This window comes from Coturnix japonica, chromosome 2, assembly GCF_054131305.1.
Source record: "Coturnix japonica strain WE chromosome 2, WE-NBRP24, whole genome shotgun sequence".
NCBI lineage: Eukaryota > Metazoa > Chordata > Aves > Galliformes > Phasianidae > Coturnix > Coturnix japonica.
The window spans coordinates 89719264-89725263 of NC_140664.1; positions in this window are offsets into that span (position 1 = coordinate 89719264).

The following is a 6000-nucleotide window of genomic DNA, read 5'->3' on the forward strand; positions in this document are numbered from 1 at the left end:
CACAATTTCTGTGTCTTCTTGAAGTTCTGTGTCCATTCCCCACTCACTTCAGTTCAGCTAATGGCTGACATCTGTACAAGTCATAAGCCATGGTTATTTGTCTTATAGGGATCTACTTGCTAGTGTCCATGGGCTTGGAAGGGCTGGAGGCATGGCTGGCAGGAAGGCAAGCTACTGGCAGAACATCATTTGAGATGGATTTTTATCACCCAACAAAACTCAGCTTTCACTGATGATGGGGAAGTGACTGGAAATTGCTTCCTTACAGGAAAATATGATGAGGTGTTAGAGCTGAACTATAGCTATAACATAAGTTACCATTTATCTACCTGGTCAAGTTCTTGGTTTTTTTGTTTGTTTGTTTTTACCTCGTAGAAAACAAACAAAAACAAAACAAAAAAAACAACAAAAAAACCACAAAACAAAAAAACAAAAAAAAAACACCTCACCAAACAAGAAGGAAAAAAATCTGTTAGCCATTTGATTCATTTCTGCCAGTGGGAAAAATTACTTAATTTAGTGTAATTTTCCCAATTGCCCCAGTGTAGCCTCAAGTCACTGCTGTAGGGGCAACTCCCATAGATTTGTACTTAGACCCTGCTACTGCCAGTCAGTCTTCACAGGAGGGCTCCATCTGAACAACATGAGTAGTGTTTCAGCTAAATAACTGCATTTCTTTTCCACAGCATCCCTGCTACCACTTGTATGGAGGATGGAGGCTAGTCTGTGGATATGCTGACTGCGTAGTCTATCTCATTAGTTGGAAAAGGAAGCAAACAATGAGATTCCAGGGAGAAAAAAGGGCAATGTTGCATTAAAGTAATTAAATGCCATCCCAGGCTCCAACAGACTCCTTGGCTCTGAGTAATTATGAATAATGCTGGGTACACAGGATGAAACTTAATTTAGGCTACAGTTTCATAGTCACTTCAAGCTAATCTAAATTGGCACCATTTATAAAAGAAATAGTCTCTCTGTCCTATCTTGCCTGTCCCCAGCAACACTATTCCCTCTTATTTTTTTTCTTGCTGCTACTCCATTTTGTTTTTTCTCCCCCTGCATACACAGAGCGGCTTTATTTGTTTCTATATGGCATGAAATGCAGCAAGAGTCTTGCCTGCTTCCTCCTACTGTGCCAAGCACACTTACTGCAGTCTTGTAAGAAAAACCAACAAAAAGCCACTCAACCCAAACAAAAAAAAAACCAAAAACAAAACAAACAAAAAAACTCACCAAAAAAAAACCCAACCAACTCTCCCCCCCCCCCCCCCCCCCACATTACCTTCCCAAACAAACAAACAAAGAAACCAACCAGAAACAGCATAGAAGTATTCATTATTTGGTTTGGGGTGGAGTTGGAGAGTGCTGCAGGAACAGCTTCAAGCCCTGTGGAAGTGTGGCAAAACACCACAAGTATGGTGAAACAGGAGCAGCTAAGTCACTAGGATTTGGAGCACCCTGGAAACAGCTCTAATTCTAGCATTTTCTAGCTTAACATAATTTTATATTACTGTTGTGTAACACATTAACTTCTAGAGGTCACAGCCCATCATCCCTGACCCGTTGGTCAGTCATCCAAGTATTGGAAAGCAAAATCCAATTTATTGGAGCTGGGCCTGGGCAGGCTTTCTTTGTAGCATTTAAACTATGTATGCAACATTTGGCTTGTAAAGACTGACACTCTTCCACCCTTGTGAAAGGGGAGTTTATTTTTGGATGTTACGATGGGAGACTGACTTTAGGAGCCATTGATCCCATGTCAGGGAGCCCAAGCTGAACTCAACAAGTCCAGACAATATACATGCACATGTGCACTACTAGCTCTACCTTTTGTGAATTTTAAGTGTGCTTTCACGGTTACAAACTTAATTTCACAAATTAACATCCGTACTTGTTCTTAGGTAAACACACAAACCAGAATGGTAAAAGTGCAGTAGCACTTTTCAAGTGCTTCAATCTGTTTCAAGATTCTTAGAAACAAACTACATATAAAGGAATGGTAATCAAATAATTACCTGTGATAACTTCTAATGTCATATGCTCGTTTTGCTGAAGGTTCGCTTTGTTGTGCCTTAAAAGAGTAAAATAACTGTAAAGAAAGTATAACTCAGGCGTACATTTTATTGAGATGTACAATATTGCAAGAGGTATGCAAACGTTTTCCATTTAAACAAACACTGTTTACAAATGCCTTCTCCGTAGTGGCACTGTATTGTTAAACATTAATTCTTAGGAATGTGTATGTTGTGCAACCTTTTTACATGGTGTTTGGAACTGCTAGCAATTTGTAAGGATACTTTTAGTAATTTAGGACCAAAGCACAGGTTTGGATAGAAGTTTTCTACACAAAATATAGGAATATATACATTGAAGAGTAAACACTTTTTGGTTTTTTTATTATTTTTAAGTAAAGGTGCTTTGAAGTCTGTGTAACTAACATTTAGCTGTTAAAAATAGGGAGCAAAACAGATATTGATATAACTTGATCCGTCTGATATATTTGCATTCCACCACTGAAGGAAAACAGGCCTACAAGTGCTAAAAAGAAAGGCTAGGGAAATAGCATAAAATTTGGGATCATTCCTAGGGATGCAAGCAAGCAACTGTACTATTTTTTAATGCAAGCTTCCCATTGAAATTGTCATAGGTGAGAAGTCTCTACTCCACCTGTTGGTGAAGAGGAAAACAAAAAATTCTCCATAGATAATTGTGACATAAATTGAACGAACATTTGTATTTGCCCACATCTCTTAGGAAGTGTGCATCAGTAGTTATGTATGAGCTGAATTTTCTTTGTCTTTTTGAAGGGAACGAATCAGAGTCCTTAGATTCCCCACCCCACCAAAAAACAAACAAAAAAATGAAACAAAAAAAAAAAGAGGCAGTCTTGCCTGATCTATGGTTATGACTTCAGAAGGATTCATAGACACATATACCTCACTGTCCACATCTCATATAGAGGTTTGTGTTTGTGCTTTTTGGAGAGGATTTTAAGGTCTGTTTCTTTGTAGCACTTTGACTATTGACTATGAAGTGAGCCCACCAGGCTGGGGATGGCATATCAGCAATATTGCATTCTTTAACAACAAAGAGGACTTAATTCCATTCATTGTTTCGTAGGATTTTCTGCTTTTTGCTTATCCCAAGTTAATGGCCCCAGAGAAGAATGTCCAATTTGCTGAGTGTTTGGACATTTATTAGCTAGTAGTATACACCAAGAAGCATTGCATCTGGCAGCATTACTTCCCAGTTAAAGGTTTGTTTTGATGATTCCCTGGGATACTGGGCATACACTTAAATCTTGTCTGCAGGAAAGCAAATCACTGACTAGCAGAAACACATACACACACTGCATAAATGGCAGAATTTTAAAACACTTGTATAAAGAGATTCAAGCTGACCCTAGTAGAAAGAAATAGCTAAAATGTGCACTTGCTAGCAGTACCTCTTTCAGTGAAGCACAATGAACACAACAGAATTCAGTGCAGTGCCCAAGTATCAGTGCTGGTCCATTCTTTTAAACTCTGTGACCTCAGTTTTCCTATAAAACCACACCATCTTGTTATCTTTTTGAGGGCCTGATTCTTCTTGGGGATGTTTTCCAAAATGCCTGTGATAGGAATAAATTTCCCATCCTATATCTGAAGCCAAGAAAAAATCCTACAGGAATCATTGTGATTCAAGAGTAAACACTCTCTGCCAAACTGGAACAAGTTCTAACGGAGCAGAGCTTACGATCAATTCATTACATAAACTTCAGATAAGGGAGTGGCAAGAAACTTTCCTGCCACCAACCATGAAAAACAGTCAAGGGAAAACAAATCAGACCCTGCATCTCCTTTTAACGATCTACTCAATCTCAGTAGCATAAGGGCCCCAAAGGGCCTGATGGAAAACACAGAAGAAATCAAAATCAGATATTAAGCTGCTGTGGTGAGCCAGAATGTCATTTCTCTTAAAATCTTCAGGCACAGACAGCAGTTGCAGTTAAGTAGATAGCCTTAGGAAATAACTTCATAGTGCAAGAAAGCAGGAGAAAAGTCATTTTCCTTCCTCACATTCTTTTTGCAGTATGTATTGCTTAAGTTAAAAAACTGCTATGAAATATAAGAATAAAAAACAGTTCTGTGTAGCCTGAAAAATAAGATAACAAGCACATCTTGATACCAAGCAGGGTCCCACATATGTTTCCATGAACTGATGCATTCTTTGTGCATCATACCACTGAAATGCATGGGCACTGGTGCCTCATGGCTGGTAAAACCTTGAAGTAGAAGCTGAATGAGAAATGAAATTTGATACTATCTTTCATACTAAATCTGTCATACTTCAGTTCTTTGTATTGACTGTATATTAATATTAATGGCCAGAACCCTACTAACAGTTTATTCCATGGGCTGTGCTAGAAAATAGTGTCAAAGTCTAGATGTAGAGAAAGCACTGAACTGCATGTTCATTCAGCGGCTGCAGCAAGATGAAGATACTGATTTCATTATTCTACTTCTTCCCAAGTAAAAGGAAGTTTTGCTTGCGAACAAAGCTTAAAATGGATCAATAGGTGGGATGAGAAATCCGATCAGTGAAGCATTACTCAATGAAAAGAATGCATTATGTTTATGAGAAGTGAACCCCAAAGGTTTTCCCCTCATATCATGTTTTTTCTTCATGCAAGTAGATACATCTTTCTAATTCTTTTTCACTATCACGTAAGTGTTCAAATGTGACACTTAAAACTGCAAACCATACTAAAACTTCCTTATAATTTGTTTAGATACAAAATACCTTAAAAAACAAATTATTACAAGTTATGGAAAGAAACCATGGTTAGGTTAGAAGAGTACAAGGTATATCCTAGAAATAGTTAATCTAGTGACGTCTTCATTCTGTCTTTCCGCTTACTTCATGGCCCGGTTCAGGCCAGGACAACAGACAGGGCTTAGCCTGATGCTATGGAATTCTCCAGCTAAGGGCCACTAAGTCAGAGCTGAGAAGGAAAAAAAAAAACACAAACTCATCCAAAAATATAAGCAACAAATTAGAGTTTAAAATAAATAAATAAAATAAATAAATAATAATATAAAAAAGATAAAAGTTATAAGTATAACTATATAACCAGATTAGCTCAGACTGAAGATCACCAGCAGTGAGCATCTGGGGAAGAAAGTAAGATCAGGATAAAAGTAAATGGTAATTTCAGGGGCCTCAATAAATGTTCAGCTACCTAAATAAAATAATGCTTCATTTACGTTTAATTAAAGTCTACAGTCTTTATAGTTGCATCTTTTTTTCCTAAAATGAAGGAATAAGGGAGAGAGGAGGAAGTTTAGCAATGCTATAATTAACTATTTAGAGTAAATCCTCCCATCAGATTCATGAGACAGATTTCAGATAAGCAGCTCAAATGAAGGATTATCTTGCTAGCAATGCGGAAATGTTGATCAGCTTGATATTTCCATTCTGCAGGCTAGAGCTCATGCTGGCTGTTCACTATTTTCTGCAAGGAGGTAAATCTCCACAAAGGTAGCAGGTCTGACCCAGAGGGGATTTTTTTTTAAGTCCCTGTCACGTGACAATCTTCTACTTGTTAGGTTTCAGGCAGAAATGTGAATATAAATGATGCTCTTACCCCATTTGAGCCAGGGTTATTAGGCAGATGAGTGCCCTGATGGTGTGTTGGATGGGACAGAGAATATTGCATATGTGCTAGTATTGTATCTTAATGCAAACATTAGCACTTGCAAGCATTATAGGGATCTTAAGTGTTCTGGAAATATTAAGTTCAATTTTAAAAAAAAAAAAATCATCTTTGGCTGAGACAACCCTCTTAGCATATGCTTCATGGCATTTTAAGACAAATGGAACTTATCTAACCAGTACATTTAAACTTCAAGGAAAACAGTTCTTTCCATCATCAGGAATCCATTGAAAAAAAGCAAAGAAAATTTAAGCCTTCTGATATGAATCGCAGTCTTGCACGCACCAGTCTCAGCTGGCATCTGG